At 35.0% G+C, this 27451-nt stretch overlaps 1 protein-coding gene across 13 annotated transcripts in view; it reads right to left on the reverse strand.

Annotated features, from left to right (window-relative positions):
* The window catches only part of METTL4 (methyltransferase 4, N6-adenosine), a 427480-nt gene that overhangs the window by 120420 nt on the left and 279609 nt on the right, over positions 1 to 27451 (reverse strand). For 10 of the 13 annotated variants that reach the window (XR_010378698.1, XR_010378697.1, XR_010378701.1 and 7 more), the window contains exon 10: positions 11779 to 11891. The exons of 1 other annotated variant lie outside the window; for it this stretch is intronic. The gene's annotated coding sequence lies outside the window, so the exon portion shown is untranslated. Of the gene's footprint in view, positions 1 to 10273; positions 10357 to 11623; positions 11664 to 11778; positions 11892 to 27451 lie in introns of all 13 variants that reach the window. 2 more of the 13 variants (XR_010378695.1, XR_010378696.1) reach the window with 2 other exon arrangements.

The following is a 27451-nucleotide window of genomic DNA, read 5'->3' on the forward strand; positions in this document are numbered from 1 at the left end:
TCCCAGAGAATCCAACCTACAACATTATTCAATGCCAACCATCTTTCCAGAAGGAGAGCTATGAAGAAATTTTATTATTAAAATCTACCAGGCACATCCAATATGCCAAGAGCAGTGCCATGTCTGGCGATGTCACAATAGGCAGGACATGACCTGCATAAGGGCAGCTCATCCTCCCAGTTCTGGAGGGAGGAGAGCCTGCCAAGGGGGAGGGCTGCTGGCCCTCCATCCCGCCAGTGTCACCTGGGATTAAGATGGAGTGATCTTGTTTTACCCATTCTAGTAATTTACAGACTCAGAAAGTTGTAAAAAATCTCCTTTTTTCCTGATGCTTTAAGAACAGAGTTAATTTCCTTGTATCAAAGTGGTGACTATGATCCTCTATAGAAGCAGAAGAACAAACCAGATGATGTCTCAAAGTTCTTTTCAGGCAAAACTTATTGTCAAAACTAAAACTGAGGCACAGTTTGAAATAGAAGCTGTTACATTCTTTATCAAGAATGCATTAAGGTCCTAAAGATTTCCTTAGGGTATTTCCCAGTATGAGGACTATTTATTGTGGGCAGACATCATCTTCCATATATCTTAAACCTACTTCTTGGTGCTATTTTTAATATAGTTTTCTGTCTAATAAGATTGTGTAGTGCAATAATAAATTATAATCCTGTGTTGAAGCCACATATCTGTTACTTAAGAGTTGCAAGAAATGGCCATCAGCATTTTTATTAAAAGAGATGATAATGATTTTTCCCCTGACAAACAAGCCTGCTGTATCATCCTGGACTACTTTTAAATGGATATGGGTTTGCAACTTCAACGGAAAAAATTAAAACATGCACATTCCCTTGAGCTGGCATTATTTGTCAAAATGACAGTGTGGCCATTTTTCTTACAGTTTAAAATGGCACATCGGTGATAATTACTTTAATCTATTTTTTAGTACACCATAAGATGCTTGAATTGCTGATGTAATTTTGAAGTCTATATTTACAGTCATAAGTCTCCCATGGTGTAAAGATTGGTCATTCATAAAAAATCAGGTAGAACAGCTATTCATAGACTGTGCCAATGAGGAGTAGATGCTCCATTTAGAACGCAGAAGTCAAACAGGAAATAGAATTGATTAATTCTACCTCAAATTTTATGCTATGTCTTTGATTAACCTTCATGTAAATAAAGTCATTCCTCTTTCCATCGGCCTAGAAGTCTCTAGACTTACTATCTAGGTATAAGAAAAGCTCATTCATTTACCACTCAACAGATATTTATCTTGTATATTTTATAAGCCAGTATCTGGAGAGAACATAAAAAATATAGAGAACCCTACGATATAGGTTCCATTTGAGCAGGAACCTTGGCTGGTCTCTTCACTGCTCTGCTCCAGTGATAGAAAAGTAGGCATTCCATAATCATTTATTGACTCAATAAGCAAGACGTGGTCTCTGACTTCAACAAATGCATGACTCTATAGGAAAGTTACCACTTACTGCATTTTTAAAGTGCAAAGGGGCCTGCTTTCCAAGCTGTCACTCAGCATGTGACACAAGACTCAGATCTGATCTTAAATCAATAAATCTTTGAGTTCTCTCATTCTCTCCAACACCACCCAACGTGGGGTGAGAGCCAGAGTCTCTTCTCCAGGACACTGACCACTGTCCACTTAGAAGTCTACCTCTCTAACTTGCCTCTGTTTTTTCCAGGCAGGAAATGTGTAACTATCCTGGAACAAGAGTAGAATATACCGCCTCAGAAAATTTTCTTTCAAATCTATTATAAATTGAAGGACTTGAATTGACTATTTTCTCTCTTTCTTTGCATTTTTGCTATAACAACTCTACTCAGAGGCACTGGAAGCTTAATATCTAGGAGGAGGAATGATGAGGTTTAAAAAATGGATTTGTACTTGCACGTGGAAAAAAAGAAACAAATCCCTTATTATTTCAAATGCTAATCCAGACACTGTACTATTTCCATTTTATAGATGAGAACATTGAGTCCTTCTGAAGCTAAGCAACTTGCTCATGTTTACACAGTTCATTGATACAGATTCGGTACTCAAATCCATGTCTAACTTCCCCAAATTCTTGCTCCTAATTACCACATGGGGTATTATCCCCATTTTTGTAGGTGAGAAACCTAATCTTAGAGAGATTAACTGATTTTTTAATTCAAAATCACACCATTAACATACTGCAAAGTCAGGGTTAGAACCCATATTATCTACACTACAGTGTATTTCCTAATCCAGTGGCATCTCCACATTGCCTACCCATTTTCTCGTGCCTTAGATTTGCCATTCACCAAGAAAACAGTAGTTTTAGAATTGTGTCATGGAATCAATGGAGTTAGTATTTCCAGTTAGAGAAGTTTCATGATTTAACATTACCATGAAATAGAAATTATATTTCCACAGAAATCATCCGTATTTACTTACAGTTTTATCCTGCTAGTTTGCAAACAGATTTGGGAGCTAGGCATTAATAATACATTAACAACAGTGATTATATAATGTAATCTCAAACAATGCTACATGTAAATTTGAAGGTTAATGAATATTTCTATGGCTGTCACAATAGAAAAACAATGTCTTTAACATAGAAAATGCCCTAACTAACACTCTGATATTATGAAAGAGCTAGTAACCTCCCAAAGTGCCTACCGGTTTTCTTGGACTATTTCTCTCAGCAGCTGTGTCTGGCCCCTGGAGCTGCCAGAGAAGACCTACTGTAGATTCTCTGTATGAAAATAATTAACCTAAGGAGTAAACAAGGACGAGAGAGATTTCCCTTGGTAGACACATTCACATTTGACTCATGGTAACAAGGCAGTAGTGATGGCCTAACTCTACTGAAAGAACATCTTTTATATCTGCAGTTCATATGCACCTGTTGCTTATTTCTCTTTCTCATTCAAAATTCACTGTTTAATTTGGAAAAAAAAAAAAAAAACAAAAACAGAAATCTCCACAGCAACAACCAAAGTATCAAACTGACATGATAGCTTTAAGTTTGGGAATTTGCAGGGTGTTCCCTCCAGTTTTCTTGGGCCATAGTTTCAAGAAAAAACAGTGTGTGGTCAATGCTATATAGGCATAATCATGGCTGAAAACTACATGTTAAATCTTTTTTTATGAGCCATAAATAAATGTGTATTCAACTGATATTTTAACTCAAGTAATTTTTCACATTCAAAGAAATGAACAGCAATAAAGTGTGCAGTTCCAGGAACCACACTGAGCAACTCGTATTGAGGCTCTGATCTTACTGCCAATGTTAGCATCTCATTCTTATAACCTTATAACGTCCTCTTTGAGAGTATTTTTGCTCCAATTAAATCAAAATCTGTAACACCCCTGAACTGATTTGCAAGATTATCAGCCAATAAAGTTAGAGTTCATCATCACCATCTCATAGGACATCAGAGTGGAACCTAAGACACTTGGTCAAAGAATACTTCTCTCAGAGATTTCTGAAAACAAATTTCAATTCCAGGGACAAACAGCCCACATACCCTGAAATATAAAAATAACATGTTTAAAAATGTACTGAAAAGTATTTTTAAATGATTTCCTGAGGGAGCAAGAAAGTGAAGAATATTCAGAAGTTGAAAAGAGAGATAAAGAAGATACCTAGGAAATTTAAAAAGGCATTAAGCCAGCTTTTTCCAGGGAGCATCTGCCTAACCATGGTAATTGCAGTTTTTGTTCTGACAGCAGTGCAGACCATGGGAAATAGGTGATAAAATCACAGACTGTCTAAAAGTGAAGGGTCTAACAGAAGATTGCTGCATCAGATCAAGATCTCGGAGGGTGAAGGCTCCCTGATGATTTACAAGCACAATTTCGCTCTAGAAATCTGTATTTTTTTTTCAGCCTGGACTCACATACTATCTATGTGATCAACAAAGGGTTTCAAGTGGTCCCAAGTTGGCAATGATATCAGGTAACTAGTGGAAGCCAAAAAAAAAAAAAAAAAAAAAAAGAAGGAATGCAATCCTATCCAGGCTTCGAAGAATTATCACAGCTGAAGTCCAAGGACTATGAGCTCACAAAAGAAAACCATGAAATATGTGAATAAGGTGAATTTAGTGATAGCCAGCAAAAAACAGGATACTAGCAAATATTTCAGACATCAGAATTTTTCAGAAAATATAAACTGAGTACTTTTCATATGTTTTAATAAGTAAAGAATTTATTAAAATTATGAGCAAGGGAAAAGAAAGTATAGAAATTAAATCATAAGAATTGAAGTGAGTGAAATATATCTTTAAAATGAAAAATAAAATAAAGTTTAAAACTTGGTTGATAGATTGAAGGGAAAATTAGATACAGCTGAAGAAGAATTTAGTGAACTAGAACACAGATACAAAGAAGTTATCCTGAAAACAGCCAAATATACAAAATATGGAAAATAGAAAAAAGGTTAGGATGGATTGAGCAGGTGTAACGTCTGTCTAATCAGAGAGCCAAAAATATATGGTAGAAAAAAATCAGAATAAGGCAATAATCAAAGGAATAAAAACAAATAATTTTGCTGAATTATAAAAGTCACAAAACCTCTGATCCTAGAAACCCACTGATGGCCTTAAATAACAAATACATATATAATCTATACTAACATAATTAGTCATCAGATGTTTTTGATGAAACTACATAGAGCTAAATGCAAGTGTGATATTTAAGGAAGCCTGAATTAAACTGAAAGTTATAACAGAAAACAGAATAGTAGAAGGTTCTTCCATGTGACTAGAAAAAATAAATACTAATCTAGATCTCTATATAAGAAAGCTACATTTCAAGTACAATGATGAAATTTTGTTTGTTTTCAGCTAAACAAAAATTGAAAGTTTACTACAAACTCTCACTAAAGAAAATTCTAGAAGTTCTGCCTGACTCAAAAATTATCATAAAAGTTTGAAATGCAAGTAAGGAAAAATGGGCAGCAATTTTGGTAAATCTATAAAACATTGTTTGTAAAAATAATAATAATAATAAATGACATCTAAAAATATAGAATAGGTAAAAACACTAGACATAAATAGACTATATTTACTTAGGTAGTTGTAATTAGAGTTGAAGCATTTTAGGTCCCAATACATTTCAAGTAGTAGATAAAGATATTGATCAATTTCAGATATTGTTTAAATCTGCATATGAAACTATCTAGGATAATCACTAAAAATAAATATGTACAGTTTCTAAAATAGTAAAATATAATAATTCAGAGCCTATGAGAAAAATAAATCAACAAAATGAAACAACAAAGCAAAAAAAAAAAAAAAACCCAAATGAAGACAAGTAAAACATGAAACAAAAAAGTCAAAAAATAGAAAGTAAAAATTAAGATGTACTTTAAGATTCAAACATATCAGTAATAATTATACAAGAAATAAACTTGTCTGTTAAAAAACAAAGATATCTTGCCAAGTTTTTAAAAACTCCATCTATGAGTCATTTACAAGAGACCCTATTAAATACATAGAAGCAAAGAAAGTTTATATACAAAAGGATGGAAAATATATGTACCAGGTTTGTAATTTAAACCAAAATAAAACTGAGGTTACATCATAAGTATTGTATAAAATAGATACTGATACAGAATATTACTTGATCTAAGAAAAATACCTGCTTAAGTTCAACTCATTAGGAAAATAAAACAATTCTAAATCTTTTTGCATTTAATAACAAAACCTTAAATTACATCGTTCAAAATTGACAGCTGTGCAAGGGAGAGAAAGTCTGATGTCATAGTAGAAAGTGGTTAGACATGTCTCAGGAATTGCCAGATTAGGTTGATAAAAATAGTAATAAAATCTGTAGCATTTGAACACTGTAACTAACAATTATGAGCAAGAGACGATGTTACTCTAACATTAGTCTATGAAATCTATGGAACATTACATCCAACAATTAGAGACTATAATTCTTTTCTAAGTGCACATCAAATATTAAAATTCACCAAATGCCAGGCCAGATAACAAGCCTCAAACTCAAACCAGCAACATGTAAAAAAAATCAAATAGAGTATGAATAACATAAGCTTATCTAGAAATGCAAAGTTGGTTTAACATAAGAAAGTCAACTAGTGAAAATCACCATAATAACCAATTCCAGATTCAAAGTAAATTATAATTTCATCAAATGCAAGGGAGGCATTGTATAAAATTCAACAGCAAGTCATGATATTAAAAAAAGTCTAATAAATTAAGAATCAAAGGACACTTTCTTAGCATAACAAACCCTCAGCAAATTATCTTAAACATATGACATTGGAAGCACTTCCTTTAAACGCAGAACCAGCGAAGGATGCAGACCATCACCACTTATTTTCAGTAGTGTACTGGTGATTCTACACCATGCAGTAGAGCCAGAAAAGAAACAAGAGGTATAAGGATTGGAAAGGAAGAAATCAGGCTGTGATTTTGGCAGGAAGTAAGAGTGTCTATTATCCAATATAATCTACAGATTATCACTCCAAAAGTTATGTACGAATTTTTATGTTTATGACCTATTTGGCATTATAAAGAGTGCTACAGGATGCAAAAAAACAACAACTGGTCATTTAATCAAATCAATGAAAGCAGAGGAGGTACCGGGAGATATTAGCTGCACTTCTTAAAATAGTGGAATGGTCCCCATGTAATATACCCTCTACCAATGTTCCAAATAATTTTTGCCAAACATCCCCTTTGTTATCATAGTCCCCAGATCTCCCCTCCTAAAATCCCTATAAACATCAGAAATATTGGTGATATTCTGCTCAGTTCTCCTATTATCTTCTTGGTCATTCATTCAAACCCTGTGACAGACAACATGGCCCTAAGAAAGCATCAAATAGGATGAAGCCCCTGCCTTCACAAAGTTCACAGTCTAGTAATTCAGTCAGTAACACAAACAGAGTAATAAGATGATAAAAATATTTCTGAATATCCCAAGGTTACTGGTCCAGGAGCATTAGTGATGTGAAATGATAAGAGCTGTATCACAAATGCTATGAACACATGTATATAGAAACAGATCCCCAGTGTCTCCAGAACCCCAGTCATTTAACAACAAACAGTAAAAGGTTCTTCAAAATATTGCTTAACTACCCTTATTCTAAATTGCGTACTCTGATAAATGTGGAATTTTAATTTTTTTATATTAGATTCACTTTCATACAACATTTTTAAAAATACAAGTATTCTTAACAAATAACAGAGGGAGTACACACCCACTAGTTTACCTAATACTGCCGGTGGGCTCGGACCACTGCGAACGTGATTCTCTTTCTGTCAGAATGAGGAGAGGTGGACGGTACCTCACCAGAACAAGGCATGTGACATGACTGACCGAATAATCTACCGTCTCAGGATGCTGGTGCTCTTGAACTCTTGTGGGGATTTTCCAGGAACTTCCCCCAGCACTAAGGGCAGGGTGCCATTATGCAGAACCAGAGTTCTGTGCTTTTCCTGGCCTCTGAAACACCAACATGGCTAATGTTGTCTCAGCCCAGTTGTCACGCCCATGGTTCCCGCAGCTCTCACACCCAGCACCTCTTAATAGCAACTCAGCCAGCTTCACCTCCAGGAGACAGTGAGAGCCCCATCTCACAGCACTGGAGACAGAACAGCCCAGAGTATACCCTAACTGGCATCTTGGAATCCAGGATAGCTCAAAGTACATTCTAACTGTCATATACAGGAATAAGAGAAGGTAGAAATGGGCTTCTTCCAGGTCACTCACCTTGTGACTCGTCAGGGTAAGAACTAGAATACCCAGCCGTACTGCCATCATTCGCTACCTGAAGAGCTCAAGGATGGGGACGTGCAAGGAGCAGAGGTGGAGGAGAGCAGTCAGCTGCAGTGGGATGAAAGGCACTATAGGCCAGAGGCTGAGAACTTGGCCAGTGGAGCCACATTACCTGAGTTCAGAATTCTGGTTTTGCCATTATAAGCCCTGTTACCTTTGACAAGTTATTTATCCTTTCTGGGGCTTGGCATTCCTCATCTGTCAAATGGGGAGAACCTTACCTCATAGGGCTATTGTGAAAACTGTGGTGCTTGAGAAAATGCTAACAGTTTAATAAATATTTGCTTTTTTCTAGATTTCCTAAATACACTGAGCCTTCCATATCCACATATTCAACCAACTTCAGATGGAAAATAATCAGAAAAAAGTTCCAGAAAGTTTCAAAAAGCAAACTTGAATTTGCTGCACACTGGCATCTATCTACATAGCATTTACATTATACTCACAACTATTCACATGGCATTTACATTGTATTAGGTATTATAAGTAATCCAGAGATGATTTAAAGTATATGGGAGGCTGTGTGTAGCTTGTGTGTAAATACTTCACCATTTCACATAAGGGACTTGAGCATCCATGGGTCTTAGTATCCATGGGGGCTCCACAACCAATCTCTCTTGAACACCAAGAAGTGACTATATCTGTTATTTTCAGTAGTACTATTGTACCTCTTTCTCAAATAAATTATAGTTCTCAAAGAAAAGTTCTGATTTCCACATAACATAAGCAATTGAAATATGAAAAGTTCTGCCAACCAACTATTTTCAACACATGCTTTCTCCAGAGAACAGATGGACTTTCCGAGACAAACTTGAAGGTGAATAAATAGACTCACTGTTTTGGTATGAGGCAATTAAGTCTTGGACACAAAAGGGTTTTGTGCTCCTTTTGTTTGTTTTAAGGATTGTTATTCACATTATCCATGGAGTAATCTCTGCAATAAAATAGTTACTGCCTCCACTGGAAGGTAATACATAATTCAGAAAAAGAGTCATGATGAGCATCTTTCTAGCTGTGCACTGTACAATACAGCAGCCAGTAAGCTACTTGAATCTAAGTATTCAAACTGAAAGTAGTTAAAATTAAATAAATTTAAAATTCTGTTCCTTAGTCATACTGGTCACATATTAAGTGCTCAACAGTCATGGTGACTAGTGGATATGGAACACTTATTTTACCACAGAACTTCCTGTTGGGTAGCGTTGAAGAGTATAAACTGGAGTATCTGGTACCGCTTCTCAGCTAATCTGATTAGTAACAATCATTATAGAGTCACTGGTGAAATCAATCTTCAGTTTAGAGTCTAGTGTAATAATTAAGAAACCTTACTTTACAATTATTCGTCTTCGTTATTCCCAGGCAAATTTTATAGGCTATCACATCCGTATTTTTCAAATCTAATATTGGGAAATTCTATAGTACCGTATGTGTTAAGGACAGTTAGTAATTTGAAACGCACATAAGAGATTTTCCAAGCCATCATTTCTCAGCATAATCATCTATTAACTATACAAATGACTGCCTGGATTCCCCAAGTCAAGTCTACACAGCAAAAATAACATTGTTCAGGAAGCTTGCGCTGTGAAGGCAGCTAATCTAAACTAGTAAAACTGTACAACCAATACCTTATTCTAGGTTTTCCCTTCGAATACATTTTTTGGTATCTGAATTTACTACTTTAACATGTAATTCTTTCCTTGACTTCAGCTCACTGTACCTGAATTACCTGTTCTTTCAATATTTTAGTTTCATTACAAATATCATCATGAATCACTGCTCCAGCTTCTCCTGCTACAAGTCAGGCAGCCGCAGGTGGCGCACATCTCCCAGGTCTGGCCCTCCAGGCCCCGGGGCTCTGGAGGACCCACTGGGTTAGCACCCCAGCTATCACTGTCTCCAGGGAACCCCGCTTGTTTCTGGGATCTGCTCTGACACTATTTACATCTCCTAATCTCACTGTCACATCCTTAGACACAGGGAGGTGGTCACATGAATTACAATGAGCCCTAAGTAATCGAGCACGAAGAAGAATAGCAAGAAAATAAAAATGTCTCCTGTAAAAAGAATGGGGAGGGGGAAGGAAGGACAGTGATTGTTTCTGGGGTTTGAGAGGACCTAAGGGCTTTTATGGGGTAGTGGGAGGAGGGAGTTGGAAGACATTTAAGAGTCAGAATTAGATTTTGAAAGAAGCTGTTTAGAGGCTGTCTCAGCGTTCCAGTTTAATAGATGAGTAAACTGAAGGTCAGAGAGGACAGGAGTGTGACAGTACAGGATCATGATTGAGACTGTGGACTTCTGAAGTCAGATGATCAATTGGTGGCTCTGCTACGTAGTGCCTGAGTGAAGCTGAGCAAGTTATTCAATCTCTGAGTCTCAATTTCCTCATTTATAAAACAGAGATTATAATACCAGTAACTACCACATTGTCATTTGCAAACATTAAATGAAGCAACATGTTTCGAGTGTTAGAGCAGACTAACAAACCTTAATTTTTGATTCATGGGGCAATGATGGCCATGGTGGTGACGATGATAATAAAGTGGTTACCCAAGCCTACCTTCAAGGTCCTAGAAAAAATAAAACGAACCCAAGTTTGTAACTTCTAGTCTGATGCTCTAATCCATGCATCAGCTTCCTGCACTAGTTAGTTCAACAATAAATACAACCTGCTACCAGTTTACTTTTTATATCAATGGATGTGAATCTCATCAAAGACTCCAGAAACAAACTTCTCTAAGATTGTCAGAGAGTACACAGGAAGAAGTCATCAAACTTCATAATTTCTCCTTGCTATGGACCTATTATGTACTAATTTATTAACAGCTCATTTTCAAGATAAGGTTATAAAGAACCTGGTTTCTTATTCTGGATGAAGCTGAGGCCCCCAGACGCTTCTTGGCTTGTGGTGGGCACACACCTTGTTTTTCTGTTAGAAGATATTATCTCCCTGTTTTATCTTGAGTTACGCTGCTTTGTGTCCACATGTTATTTCCTCTGCCCTCTCAGGGTCATGCCATCCCAGATGACCAGACAGCAGCTGCTTTTGTCTCCTGCAGGTATCCATTTTGGCATGTGCCCAAATTAGTGCCACAGCAACTCAGTCTCGTGCAGGAAACTGGCTATTTCCCAGGACTTCATTGTTGTTACAGTGTCCTTAAATTTCTGGACTTTCTACCTCTACAGATCCCAATTTCAATAAAATATAAGCCTGGAGAACTGCACTGCATAACCTGAAGTACCAACGTGAAAAAAACCAAGGACGCCTGGCTTAAGATACCTTTTCCCCCACTTACACTCATTCCAGATATAAAATCGTCAACCGCTAAAATGTAACTTGAGCCTCCCTTCAAGCATATGTGGAAGTTTACACTTTTCTCGAACTTTGAGATATTTTCTTGGAAAAGCTTCTTGTAAAAATCTATACATTTGCTTCTTGTAAAAATCTATCCATTTCTCAATTCCCCATTCTCGTTTGGGAATCTGGATTTACAATGTCATGCGCAATATTGGAAAAGTATCCTACCAACTGATTATACACCATGTGCTTATGAATAGTAATTAGCAGCCCCCCTACCACCCCAGAAACATCTGTCTTGGTTTACTGCCAGTCTATTTAGAGCCACAGCATCATTATTACCTAGATCCTTATCCTCTCTTTCACCATTAACGTATTTATTTAAAATGAATAGATAAAGCTCTGAGCATTTCTGGAGAGACAGCTCAGAAGAAAAATCTAGATGCCCACCCAAATTTTAGGTTATTTTACTGGTCGGTCTTCTGCATGTCAAACTGCTAGGTTTTCACACTGCCCCTTCCCATGGCAACTTAACTTACAGAAAGCTTCGAGCTTGCAAGAAGAGTTTCTCATCAGCATCTTAAGAAAACAAAAACAAAAACAGAAACAAAACACACTTTCTATTCAAGGGAGAATAAGTAACGAGAAAGTAGAGTTGGTTGTTTTTGGTTTTTTTTTTTTCCAGTTTACCTACCTTTGATGTCCAAGGAATGTCCATTTTTCCCAAAAGTGATGGGGCATGTACTCTTCTCATGATTCTTGTGAACAGAAGTAGGGCATTTGGAACAATGGAGGTAATTCTTCATCCTGGTGATGTTAAAAAAAAAACAACAACAAACAAACTTCTTTGTGTTTTTCAGATTTAAAGGCCTCAGCAAACTTAAGGGATATATACAGACCCTGAGCAGAAAAGGTAAAAGCTCTGTAGAATTAAAAAAATTGTGTATCACAAATTGGAAACTGAATAGAAATTCTCAAGTTGCCAAAAGCAAGTGTGCTTCAAGAAAGACAGCAACGCGTTAGTTCATACTTACACTTAGCATATCTGTGGACAAGAGAGTTTGTTGTTTATACCAATGAAAATGTTACAAAAACAAGCTTTCTTCATTTAGTCATCTATGACCTATGACATGCTTTTGCTTTTCAAATCATTCAAGGAATTGTATACCTATATAAAGTTCATTACTGCTACTTTCCATTCCTGTGAAATTCAGTCCACTATTATTAGAATTCATTTCCTAAAAGATCCATGGAAGCCTTGGAGTGAATGATACTTTTAAACAAGAAAGAAAAACTCATTTGTGTGGGCTTTAACTCATTACATTATTCTTAATGAAGACCAGTGCATCATTTTATCAGTAGTGATCAAGACTGTTTTCTACCATGCACCATGACAAAAGTGTTTTCCTAATATAGTACTCATTGTACAGTAATTTCACATACAAATCTATACAACACACACACACAACACATAGGAAAGGTGAAAAATAGTTAATGGTAAGAGAGCATCATAATGGTTTGTCTCTCCCACTGTCAGCTGCTTCAACTTCAGTACTGATTCTACTACCTTTTCCTGCAAATTTCACTCTTTTTCTCATCATATGATTTGTTGCAGCCATATGAGAATGGAAAAATTAATCATGAATGTTTCCATATTTTTTAGAAAGGGAAAATATCCCTGAAATAATCTTTCCTGACTTAGCGTTTTCCTATACTATTGGATTCAATATTTATATTGGCTGCCAGTTTGTGAAGTTTATCAACCGTAGCCCCTTATTACCAAGCAAATGGGTGAAATGAAGTCTGCCTACAACTCAGATCTCTGTTCTTTAAAAACTTTTAACTTAATCCATGACCAAAAGGGGAAAAAATCCAATAGGTTAATTTCTGTGTGCATGAAGTCAACTACTTCGTTTTCTAATCTGTTTTTAAAAATATCAACCATGTTAAAAAATAGGAACATCAAGGCAAATTCAACCAGACATATGAACTGTCCATAAATCAATGTTTAAATCTTAAGACCAGAAAGGATCATATAAAGGATAATACGGTTTTCCAGTTTTGGTCCATGGGACACTAGAGATTCTAAAGAAGTGCCTTTGCTGTATGGTAAGTGAAACATTCAAAGCAGATTCAGACACACTCATTCAGCTTAAATCTGAGCTACATATTAGGTTTCAGTGCATTAGTTAAAGAAAGATGTTTTACAGATATTCCACTCTGGACTTACATCCTGCATCAATTCAGACTGATCACAGCTTACGGCAAAAAGCAGGAAGACCAAGGTTTTGTTCTGGCTCTTCAGCTCTTGGGTATTAAAATGTATGCTTTAGGGTTCTTCTCAGGAAGGCACCATCCTTTAGAGAAGACTATTGTTGGCATATCTGCTAAACATTTTCACCACTTTCTTGAAGACACCAGTGTATAAGAGAACTACAATCTATGAAATGTCAAAATATATTCCAGACAGTGACAATAAACTTACATTGACAATAAACTTACAAGGTATGTAGAATCCTGGGATTCAGAGAGGGTGAGTAACAGTATACGCAGAGACAGATTCAGGCCTAATCTGACCTTAAGTCATGTTTGCTCTAAAATACTGTTTCTATGAAGCATGAATTTTTAACAGACTCAATATTCCCAAGGGGGAAGATAATTTGGTACGAGGAGTGGTTAGTGGCCTGTGGTTTTAAGAGTTCATGGGGAGCAGGGACAAACAGAAAAAAAAAGTCTAAAACGGCTCCTTGGTTGGGGGTGGGGGGTAATAATAAAGAGTTTCAGATGCATTTACATAAAGATACTACATATTTCCCTCTTAGACCATTTGGATTTTATTTTCTAATGTCATTGCTTCCTTTCATGAATATCTACTGAACTGTCAAGGATACATGGGGAGACACAAATCTCTCTTCCAGAGAGGCTGTGTGCTTCTGCCCTCAAGCCTGGGTGCTTCAGCATCAGTTCTGATGACTGGAATGCCTGGGGTGGTAATGTAATGGTCTTGTCGCAGCTTTAGCCAGAGACAGTGTGGTCAGGAAGAAATCTTTCCCCACACACCAGTTTTCTGGGACTTGCTGTGTGAAGCCAAGTAGAAAACATCTTGTCAAACTTGTGTGGAAGAAATCAAGTAATGCTGAATGGAAGCCCATGGGACATTGACTGATTTATAAATACATGGAGTATTTCCATGAAACCTGGATCTTGTCTTGGATTTACAATGAGAGCCCAAACTACACACTCTAAAATTCTCTAAGAACTTTTTTTATGTCCTAGATTTTAAGATGAAAAAAAAAAAAAAAGCCCATCAGATTTGTTATTTATATTTTCCTTAAACTGATCCTAATACATTTTTCCAGTATATTCTTTTTTAAAGAGTACCTAGCATAATTTTCCAGATAAGAAATATATTTATCTCATTTTAATTCTATAACCCTAGTAACTATATTTATCATTATAATAAAATTAAAATATATCTATAGCATATATAATAATGCAAATATAACTTTAGGAACTAATGAATTCATTTCAACTTCATATAGCACCAGCTACATAATTCAAAGCACCTGAGAAAATAGAAGTAAAGTTTTTGTTTCTCCTCTAAGCGACACTGAGTTCATTTAGGAGAAAAACAGTTAAATTCTTCACCTGCACAGGCAGCAGAAATTTAGATGAATTCCAGAGGAAATCTAAAGGAGGAAACACTTTACAGCTATTATCTTAAAGATGACAAACTTGTTCCTAAAGCTGGAGGGATAGAAATAACTGGCCCAGAAGAAATAAAGACACAGCCCACCCCTGCCTGCCTTCCCACTTCCTCCTTCCTCATGGGACCGAAACCCCCTGTAGCTCTCCAGCCCTTCCCTTTCCCCACAAGCCCCACATGCCTCATGAGAAGCCACCTCTCAGAGCAGGCTGAAGAGCTGCAGGTAATCCCAGACCTCCTGCCAATAATCTACTCAGGAACGGGCATGTGGCTTACATTGAACCAGTGGTACCTGAGAAGTGGTTTGCAGGCATCTGCTAGGAAAATTTTCTGACTCTTCCAATAAATTTTCTAAAGCCACCTCCCTGCTCTCTTCCTGAACACTGCCATGCATGGATGTGAAGCCACAATGTCAACAGACATTTTACCAGCCTGAGGAGAGAGTATGGAGGAGAATTCAGAAAAGAAATATCCAGGAACAGTAATGAAGCCAAGATTATAGGAACCCGGACCAATACCCTATACCCAGACATCGCATTAAGTGAGCTAATACTTTCTGTATTATTTAATTTGATTTGTGTTTCTGCTACAACTGAAAGAATGCCATCAGATACAAAAGTTTAAGGCAAGGCCCACTTTCTCACAATTACTGAAATATGCACTATTAAAATTACTGCTTTTTGACAAAATATTGACTTCAAACTGCCCATGTTTAAATTGTATTTTAGGCATTTTAAGACATACCTCTTTGACTAAAATCTTAATATGTTATCACTGGCATAGACTAGCAAGAACTCACTTAGGAGATTAGTTAGTTAATGCCTGGAGAAAAGGATCATTTCATTAATTAAACATATATTATATAATTTGCACTTGCAAGGGAGTCCGAGCCAGGTCAAGAGCAGTAATATGCACGTTGTTAGAAGTCCAGTTACAGGTATATTTCGAAGACAGAGCCAGCAGGATAGTTGATGAATCAGATGTAAGCAAGAGTCAAAGATGGCTCCATGGGTTTTTGCCCTGAGCAGCTAGAAGAATAGAGGTGGCATTAAACTGAGAAGAAGATTACAGCAGAACAAATTTCCTTGGAGGGGTGAGGAGTCAGAGTTGTTTTGGGACTTACTAAATTTGAGCTGCCTATTAGAAGCCCAAGTAGAGATGTCAAGAAATTAGCTGATTCTAGGAGACAGGATTCTGGAGTTCAGGCAAGAGCTCCAGGCTGGAGTTATAAATTTAGAAACTGTCAGTGTATTATTGGTACTGAAAGTCAGGAAATTATCTGGAGAGTAGCAGCAAACTGTAAAATAAAAGATCCAGGAACTGAGCCCTGAGAAGATGTGACAAGTATATTTTAGAGGATGAGCTCAGTAAAAGAGACAGAATCCCTATTTCCAATCAGCCCAAAGACTCTGAGAAACAGGGATAAAGGAGATAGGACTCATGCCTAAATGGTTGTCTTTACAACTTTAATTCTCCCACTCATATAGCATCTTAACACAGACTGAAGATTTGATTTTTGTAAGTGGATGCATTAGCCACAAGTATTAGAAAGCCCAGGTTCATACTGGAATAAATTATACGAGGACGGTTAGTTTCACATGGCAATAAACCTTAAGGAAGCGCAGACGCAGGGCAGGGAACAGGGCTCACCGCAGCCTCCCTGGGCTTCTGTTTCCTCTGCTTTCTCTGCGTTGACTTAGGCTTCAGGAAACTACCAAGGTACAGCTGCTCCTGACCTCACAGCCAGGCTACATTCAAGAAAAGAAAAACAGATCACCTCTTCTGGTGCCTCAGAACATAAAAGAACAATTAAAATGGTGAGGAGCCAGAGAGACCTACTTCAGTGAATGGGTGACGCAGAAATTAACAACATAATGAAGAAGGAAGTGGTTCGGAAGAGATGTGCAGGGATGATCTCCTCATTAGACGCAGAGAAATTTTCAGGTACTTTCTAATTGCCTTTTTCCTTCTTCTTGTTTACCTTCATACAGCCAACCTTTCAAGGACATTACCAAATACCTTCAAACCTTTTTTCTTCGTTTCCTCCCTGCGGACCTCCATCACTTGCTCAAACCTAAACCAGCTATTTTCTGAGCCTACTGCACAGCTATCATCACGGGAAGGCACTTTTTCTTCCCCAGGTGTATTTTCTGGATCCCATAGGGAGCTCTTTCCTAGAAAGCTCCAACAAGACATCTCTTCTAATTTCATCGGTCAAAACTAGCTCCTACGTCCACCCCAAAACCAACCAATGGCAAACAGGATAATCATCACTAGACTCATAAGGGTTATTTACAATCTAGAGATAGGGTGCTTCTCTGAGGAGCTAATGTCTGAGGACATCAGTATTTGATTGTCAGGAAGAAAGAGGGACTGGGATGCTAGGTAGGCAGTCAACAGTATCTGATGTGTTAAGGATAAAAAAGCTCTATTTAAAGTCAAAAAAGGACTCGTGAATTATAGAAAGAAGAAAATATAATTTCAAAAATTAAACAGCTATCTATTTTATTCCAAAAGTCTAGCCTCATGAAATATGAAAAGACTGGAAGACTGATTTGGATTTTTAAAGTCACTTCTAGCACTAACATTTTTACTTCAATACTATTTTGATTAAAGAAAAAAAAAACCTTGTGAATTGCTATAAAACACCATAAAATATCGCTGCTCTACTTTAGAGAAATCTTAGTATTTAATGTAATTATTTTAGAACATTAGCTGGTTGATGTAATATTTTAAACATTACACTGCTGATTCCAGGTAAATGTAAGACCAACTTTCCACTGATGGCACTCTGGTAAGTTTCAGACCATAAATCACTTAGACTTACACCAGAAAACAGTGACTGCCTGATTTTTAAAATGTAATATAATGGAGCTGCTACTGAAGTTCCAGTTCGGACAAAGCTAGATTAATAGTTGATTAGATAAATGCTGGTGATGTCAGTCCCAAAAGCTTGTGATTTATCATGTCTATTTTTCTCTCTTTCAGTGAGAAAACTCTAAATTAGTGCTTATAAAAGCCATAAGTCATCCCTCCAAATCTCTCCTATTTTTCTCATCAACCATGTATCCTACGTCCTGTGGATTCTGACCTTTACTTCACTTCATCTGCTTCTAATTGGGTCTCTGTCGCATTAACTGCATTTGAGAAGATTATTTTAAGAAGGTGGAAAAACACCATGTTATACATGTGCAGGATTGTATTTGAAGAGGAAATCTCTTCTCTCATCTAAAAATCAAATTTCTAAAAAATATAGAAATATACAGCACAACTCTTTCTGTCTCTGGCAAAATGATGACTAAATATTATTCCTCATCCTTTTCCAACTGATAGACCACTGGCCTAAATATATCACTACCATTGATTTTCTGCTGGACAGGTTAATAGCATGTTTGTTCTTATGTGCTTTCAATTTCTATATGATGTTTATTTCTCTGTTTTTTATTAGTGTTATTCTCATTAACGAAAAATCATTCAGTAAATTAGATTATCACTATTTACGCCAGCAATTAGGTTTCTCTGGTAATGAGGCTATCAGGTAATACATCAGAGTTCTTTCTTTCAGAGAAAGCACCTCTCACTCATTTTAACTTAGATTTGAAACATGAATCTCTCTGCAATTCTTTAAAGATAATTCGAAATTAATTATTAGACTGTACCAGGAGAAGAAATGCGAATCCTTTAAAGTAAGTAAATGGATAAACTGATACTTCATGAACTAGTCACCTGAACCTTTTCTTTCAGATTTAAAATAGCCTTCTCAAGGTCAGAGTTGACATAATTCATAAGAATTATTATATTATTTTTCTTTGGAAGTTTGAGATATAGAGAATGAAGCCAGTGTCTGAGAGAAGCTATTATCACTTGACAAAATCACTTAGGGGACAATGGTGAGAAAAATATTAATTAAAGTTTCCAGATTACATACATTCAGCCATCTTTTCTAAACCTTCCTGACTACACACAGGTTATTTATACTTTAGTCATATAGGAATCTATGCTATATTGTGCTGTATAGCAGAAACTGATAGAATGTTATAAACTGACTATACTTCAAAAAAACAAAAACAAAAACAAAAACAAAGAAATAAAGTTATAAAACTAGGCTCACTGATATCATGGAATTAAGAAGCCTGAAATCAACAACAGAATAATATCTCAAAAGCCCCAAATATTTGGAAACATTTTTTTTAACCCATGGATCAAAGAAAATAGTCACAAGGAAAATACAAAATGTTTTAAAAGAATTTTAAATAATACAGCATATCAAGATATGATAGATCAAAACAACTACTGCTTAGAAAGAAATGTTCCTATTACAAAAAAAAAAAAAGGTCTTAATGATCTAAGATTCCTAAGGAACTAAAAAGAGTAAATTAAACCTAAAGCAAGAAGAATGAAAATAAATCAGACGTCACTTAAATAGAAGAGAGAAAACTACAGAGAAAAATTAAAGAAAATAAAAGTTGGTTCTTTGCTATAAATATAATTGATAAACCTATAGTGAGACTGTTCGACTTAAACAGAGAACACAAATTACCAATATATGTAGTAGAAAAGGAATGACATTACAGATAAAACAGATCCTGAAAGAATATACGGAATTTTGTAAATAATTCCATGCCAATAAATTTTATAAATTAGATTAAATAGACTAATTCACTGAAAGATGCAAGCTTCTAAAACTCAAACAAAAGACAGATTACCTGGACATTCCTGTATCTGTTAAACAAATTTAATTTGTAATTTAAATCTTTCCCACAAAGAAAACATCAGGATGGTTTTGCTGGTGAATTAAATGCTAATTGTATAATGTATATGAAAGAGCAAAAGAACTGAGACAATTTTGAAAAAAATAAACTTTGGAGGACTCTAATTGAGTTTAAGACTAAGTATTAAGGAGTAATCAAAAGCAAAATGGTATAAGAAAAAAAGATAAACATATAGATCAATACAACATAAGAGAGAACTGTGCATATTCTAAGTGTGCAGGGGTACTTTATCTTTTTTATTTACTGTATATCTCCAGCCATTAGAAAAGTGATTGATTGTGAATAAATATTTGTAGAATGAATGACGAAATGATTCCAACACTTGTTTCTCTATGAGATCTGAAAATATTTGTGGAGATATACCAAATGGACTAGAAAACAGAGTCTTCTTCTTAAGTATGTAAGGAACATCTACTGTTTAAAAATTCAGTTTGTTTCAAACTGTGGGTACCAAAGGGGAAAGGGTGGGGTGGGATAAATTAGGGGTTGGGGATTAACAGACATACATTACTAACTATGAACTAGATAAACAACAAGGACCTCCTGTATAGCACAGGGAACTATATTCAATTTCTTGTAATAACATATAATGGAAAAGAATCTGAAAAGAAATATATACATATATGTGTGTATATGTATAACTGAATCACTTTGCTGTATACCTGAAACTAACGCTGTTAATCAACAACACTTCAATTAAAAAAATTTTTTAAATAGCAAATGACAGTTAAGAAACAGTAAGCTAAACTGTTATAAAAAATGAAATCTACATATTTATTATACAGTCTAACAAATGTAAAAATAAATCATATAATTAGGTAGACATATTTAAAATCATTCTGAAAAATTCATTTTTTCCAGTGATACTGTAGGAAGTGTTTAAATAGATTTTTTTACTTGAATATACTTGAAAATAAATGATTTTAAAATATCAAAACAAAATTCAGCTTGTTTCTGCAATGTAAATGCGTGACTGATTTTTTTCCCTCACCTTCTCCCTCACAAGTTTCTAATTCAGTGAAACAAGTCCTTAACTGTTACTCTTCCTCCCACATAACACCACATGTATACAAACTTGAATCAAGTTTTCTTTCATAAATTTTTGGCAACATCAAATTCATACTAGCTCTGGGGGAAAAAAAGCACTTCCTTCAGACAACTAAGAAAGCCTCACAGTTTCATTGTCATCTGTTTTAGTGAGTTTATGTTAAAAGAAAAGACAATTTGAGAGAAAAGTACATAATATAATATCATAGTTAAATATGGGGAACTGCTCAAATGGGAGCATGCCACAGATTTATTAATAATTTATAGTTTATCTTATTGTACTTCTCTTATTGGAAGTATAATCTCCTACCTCTATTTTTTAAGGGTTATCTTTAAAATTAAGGGACTAAAATTGCCATTTGAAACCTACAGTTTAAAAATCATATAATGAAACCCATAAGGATTTATGCTTACAAGAGAATTTTACAAATTTTATCATTCCCCAAGGAGCTGAGTTCAATCTATAATAGGCCAGAAATCTTACTCATTCTGTCAGATTTTTTTGTCAACAGGAATAATATAAAAATGATATTTTTATGGTTGAGGTTACTAACCAAAACTTATAAAAATGTACCTCATGTGTGACAGTGAGCCATCTAAATTAGGTCAGGTCAAAATGATACATCCGGTTATCTCATGCTGAATTCTGGATTTGCAACATAGTAATTCATTAAAATATCCCTAAATGTGTGTTCATACAAGATGATCTCGAAATTCAGAAGGGCAACTTACAAGCACAAAAGGTGAAATAAAACAAGCTGGACCAAAAAAAGTATCTTTTTAAACCCTAGAGCAATTTTCTATTTTAACTTACTTTTAAAGAAGAGGATAAAAAAAGTTTGACTTTCAAATAACTGGTAGTTTTAAGCACTATTTAACAATGAAAAGTTGTATTAAAAGATACCACTATTTTGAGAGTTTATTTTAGTATCCACCCTTACGAATTCTGACTGGGAAAGTATTTTGGCAGTAATTTTAAAACTTATTTTAACGGAAACACTAAATTATTTACTATTATTAAAAGTTATTAACTATAGCAATCAATAGCAACATTATAACAGTTTAATGTTACAATGTTATAACAGTGTTAACATATTATATATTATATATATAAAATATAATGTTAAACTTATAAAGTTTTAAAATAACAAGTATTACCTTCTTCCTGCCCTTAAAATTATACATTTTGCATGAATATGATTTTTGGTAAGATTTGGTTAATATCTAAAGGCTTTCTTAATGAAACAACTTCATGTGAGACAAGAAGTCTTCTTGCTCATTTCTCAGAGCCTAGAACCATCGCACAATAGTACTTCCTTCAGATTTGCAATTTCAGTTAAACAATTACATTTCAATTCTTTGAGTTCCTTTGAGTGTATCATCTTTTGTAAACCTTTTTAAAATAAATTTCTTTTTTTCCCATTCATTGCTCTTTGGGAGGGAGAGGGTGGTAACTAGGTTTATTTAATTATTTAAAGGAGGTACCAGGGATTGAACCCAGGACCTCATGCATGCCAAGCATGCACTCTACCACTGAGCTATACCTTCTCCCCTGTAAAACTTTAACAAATTCAGCAAACTAATTGCAATTTCTTCCTCCTCATTATATTAAATGAGTTTAAACTTACAAGTTTACTAGAAATAGTCTTAGAAAAATTACTAATACTTTTCAGAATTTGTGTTTTCTCAAATACTCAGGTCTCTAAGTAATGAAGACAGAGAAACATGAGTAAAGTATCACACTATATTCATACATCACCCATCCACTGCTACAATTTAGCTTCAAATATGCAAGGGATCTGGTTGCAGTAGGAGGCATGAAGTTAATCCCCATTTATTCACATTTTCAGAAATACTACACATGATCAGATTGTTCAGGGCATTTGTGGTTCACAAATTCAAACCAGAGATGACCCATTTGAAAGATGACATAGGTACCCAAATCTAGACAAGCAAAAGTAGAGAACAGCAAGGCACCAATCAAAGGACGCAGATGTTACATCTCACTGTATTTTGATTCAATGCTCAGTAGGACCAATGACACATGCTAAGTATCTAGATAGGTAGGTCGGTAGATAGACAAAGACAGACAGATAGACAATGTGTTGAATAAAAAAACCAAAGGTTAAGTAAAAGTGACTGGTATGGCAATAAAAAGTTGCATTTACTCTGATTTTTAATTAAAACTGAAACCAGAAAAACAGGCATTCTCCTCTGAATTTGCGTCTAGCATACACGTAATTATATGTGAATGTTAAAAGACTTTGGGCCTGTGCTTCACAGTTTCTTCCTCTTACATCATACAGTCTAGAAAGTACTATAATAAGCTTCACCAATTTAGCAAAAGCTCCCCATCTTGTTTCTTTTAATAACTTTACAGTGATTATAAATAAAGGTGAGGAATGAAATCATTATTTTTGAGTAAAATGCTAAGCACATTAATCTGCCAGTCTTATTAGCATCTCTTTCACAAGTAGCATAAATAGCATGCGATGTGAAATTGTCATAGTAAAACTGCAGAGCCTTGCTGAGTTTACTTCTGTCTCATTCAGGGATACAGTTCCTAGTATTATATTTTTGTAACAATCACTAAAAATAAGATTCCTGAGTGATTTATTTATGCAACAGAATTCCAAAATCTCTTATTCCTCCCTGCAATTATATTAGAGTAAACCAATTAGGTTAATTCTCATTTCACTGGCTAAGTTAACTATTAGTGAAATTAGGTTTGTGGCAAGAACTTTAAAAGGAATCAAATATAGTCCAAATGTAAGCATCTACTGAGTTGATGCAAAATGTCATTTTCTCTATCATATATCTGATAAGAGGTTAATATCCAAATATATCCAAAATTATAAAGAATTCATATAATTCAATAACAAAGGTGAAACAATCTGATTTTAAAATGGGCAGAGGAACCAAATAAACGTTTTTCCAAAGATGACATACAGATGACCAACAGATACATGAAAAGGTGCTTAACATCACTAATCATCAGAGAAATAAAAATCAAAACCACAATGAAGTATCACCTTCACACCTCTCAGAATGGTGAGCATCAAAAATTCAAGACACAACAAGAGTTGGCGAGGATGTGGAGGAAAGAGAACACCTGGGCACTGTTGGTGGGAATGTAAATTGGCACAGCTACCATGGAGAACATTATACAGGTTCCTTAAAAAAATTAAAAATAGAACTGCCTTTTCCTTTTCCTTTACTTCTCTAAGAGCAGAAACTGGACCAAAATCCTGAATCTCTTCCATGCATCTACAGACTATGAGTTTTGGTTAACATTCTAGATCATCTGAATAACCTAATAGTTACTATGTACAGCTTAAAAATTAAAAAAAAAAAAAAGAAATTTAGAAAAAGATAAAAGTGGGGGAAAAAAAGCCATTCTAATTTTAGATGGAAAATATCTCTGAAACGAAGGCAAATACTGTATTCAAGGTCTCTGATAATCCAGGTCCAGCCTCACCTCCTCCTGCTACACCCTGGACTCCAGCTCCACTGGGTTACTTACCAAAGGTCTGACTCTCGCAGAGGGATGTCTTACTCTTCTACTCAGGCTACCCTCTCTCTACAGGTAACAACATCCTAGTCATTCTTCATGGCAAAGCTCACACATTGTCTCTAGGAAGGCTTCCCTACGACGTTACACCCTCTTGTTGGAATCAGCTGATTTATTACTCATTCGTCTTTCCTCCCACAGCATCTGTTCGAACTACTTTTATAACAAGCCTCCCATTGTTTTAGGGTTGTCTGTGTACACCCATCTCCTCTACTAAGTAGACCTCTGCAAAGACCTAACTACCCCTCTCTTTCATAGCAGAACACAGTAAGCACTTTGGAATGTGAGTTGCATTAAACAAGAGTCACATTCAGAGGTGCTATCCCTGATTTTATCATTTTAAAATACATTTTATAAGATATGGGATGGCACTCCTCTTCAGTGTGAGTACATGTGAAGCAGCCACATCACGAATTCCTGGAAGCCTGCACCACCAAGGGATCCGGGCATTTAGCGCAATAACACAACTAGGCGACCTTCCTTAGAGAGCTTTCTTAAAGTCCACCCCAACTACTTCTATTTACATGTCAATGGGCATATGTAAGGAAGGCTGCAAAATGGAGTGTTTTAACTGGGAATATTCTAAAGAAATTTAAGGGGGGAAAAAAGGCTGAATGCATTGTGTAATGGCAGTCTCTGACAGACCAATATATTTTTAAAAATTAGAAGTATGAGTGGAAAGGAAGAAATATATTTGTTATAATTTGTCAAGGACAAGGTTTTCTGCAAAGAAAACCTAAGAGAATCTATAGATAAGCTTATAATTAATAAAAGATCAACAAGGTTGATGAAAAGAACAGAAAAGATAAAGAGTTCCTGTAGACCAATTTCATTTATAAAATGTAGTTTCATAGCAATATTATACACATATACACACACAGTAATAGGAAAAAATCCAATAAAAATGCATTAAGAATTATAAAATGTTAAAGACATAAAAGACCAAATTAAATGATGGTATAAACTATTCCTGGATGGAAAAACTCAGTATTTTAAGTATATCAATCCTCCCCAAAATTAATCTATAAATCCATAAAAATCAGATCAAATTCCAAAATCATTGTTTAAAGAATTTTACACAGTGATAATAAAGTGTATGTGGAAGAACAAAATGGCCAGTATAGGCAAGAAAATTACTAAGAAGAAAATTAAGGTGGGTAGACCTGCTGTAATGAACACCGACATACTATAAAGCTGTTAGTAACTATGAAACTGTAGTAGTTCAAGAATAACCAAACAGACAAACTAAACAAAAGATCCAGAAACAAACCCCACTCCTATTTGAAAAGCTGACTTAAGACAGAGACAGCATTGCACAGTGAGAAAGCAATGGATCATTTAAGAAATCGTGTCAGGATGATGGTTGGCTACAAAAGGAATAAACAAACTTAGATTTCTACATCACAGCGTGAAAAAATAAATTCCTTTAAAAGAACATATATATTACCTCAAGGTAGTGAAATATATTTTAAGTAAGGCACAAAAGGCATAAATTTATAAAGAAACTGTAAGACATTTTACTACACTAAAATTTAAAATTCTGCTCATTAAAAGAAACTCAAAAAATACAAAGACAATCTATAGACTGGGAGAATATGTTTGCAATGCACATACCTGACAAAGAACTGGCCTCCCAACTGCATCATGATGTTTAAAAACCAACAGGACAAGAACAAGTGACCGAACAGAGTAATGGGCAAGGAGACAATGCACATCAAAGGAAGTCTTAAAGCCTAACAAACGGAAAAGCAAATAAAAACTCCTGAAAGACTTTTAAAAATATTTATCCATTTGACTAACATTAAGTGTTGACAAGAATGTTGGGAAATTGCAATTTATGTATTCAGTTGTTGGAAGTATAAACTGGAGAATAATTTAATAAAATGAAAGATATAGATAGCTTTAACCCAGTGATGCCACTTCTGGGTATATCCTAGAGGGAGTCTCAAACGTTACAAGAAGACATTTAGAACATTAATTACAGCATTTTACAAGAGCAAAAAATTAAAAACAACTTTGGAGGCTATGCTACTTGGAGAATTACTAAAATAATGAATAGATAAATTATTGTATATTAATGCAATGAGATCCTATATAGCATTTTAGAACAAGCTAAGTCTGCGTATGTCATTGTGAATAAATCTTAAAAATATAGGTTGAGTGAACAAAGTAAATTGCAGAATGATATGTATACAACTGTTGTTATATATTAACTTAAAATATACATAATACTATGTGTGGTTGATGGATGCTTGCACATGTAGCAAAAAACATAAAACTCATAAACCTCTGAATAGTGATTACCTCCAGGAAAAGACAGAAATCAAATGCTTTATCTCAAAAAATTAATTGAAAATATCTAAGCAAATGAGGCAAAAAGTTAGCAGACAAAGTCTCATACAAGTACAAAAATGTCTGTTATTTTATGTCATTCTCTATAGTTTTGTGTGTTTTAAGTAATTATTTTGAAAAGAAAATGAGTGAAAAAGAAAAGCACTTACTCATGATGAAAACTGAAATATATGAAATAACCATGAAGAAGAAAATGGGGAGTTTCGGATTAGCAGATACAAACTACTATAGACAGAATAGATAAACAACAAGGTCCTACTGTACAGCACAGGGAACTATATTCAATACCTTATAATGATCTATTATGAAAAGGAGTATTTATGTATAAATGAATCAGTATGTGGTACACCAGAAATTAACACAAATTGTAAATTGACTATACTTCAATTTAAAAAAAAAGAAACCATAATAAACTTGATAAATTGGCCAAAAAAAAAAAAAGAAGAAAATGATTGCTCAGTGTTTTGCTGTATTTTGTTTCAAGCAGTTTCTATACTGTTTTGCATAGTTAAGAATATATTTTATTATCACTTTATTCTGGTTTTCATCACAATGGTGGTACAATGTGCATGAAATGGTTGTGCAGTAATTTGTTTTGCCAGTCTATATTCTGAAGCACTTAAATTTCTCTTATTTTTCTTGATTATGAAAAAAATCAATGTAAAAATGTCTTTGTACCAAGTTTTTTATATTTCTGATTGCTCTGAGGATTGCCTAATTTTATAAGAAGCTTTAAAATCTGTAAGACCTTAAAAGTTAACCTTGGTAAGCATGGTAGAGCTTCAAAACAAATCTTAATTTAAACAACAGGGATGGAAATCTACTATTCTGGACAAAAACCAACGTAGCTCCTTGCTAAGGGATCAATTTGTGTGATACATTTGGCTTTGTCACTTCTGAAACTCAAAGTAGTGCAGTG

The sequence above is a fragment of the Camelus dromedarius genome, chromosome 32 (assembly GCF_036321535.1).
Source record: "Camelus dromedarius isolate mCamDro1 chromosome 32, mCamDro1.pat, whole genome shotgun sequence".
Classification (NCBI taxonomy): Eukaryota; Metazoa; Chordata; class Mammalia; order Artiodactyla; family Camelidae; genus Camelus; species Camelus dromedarius.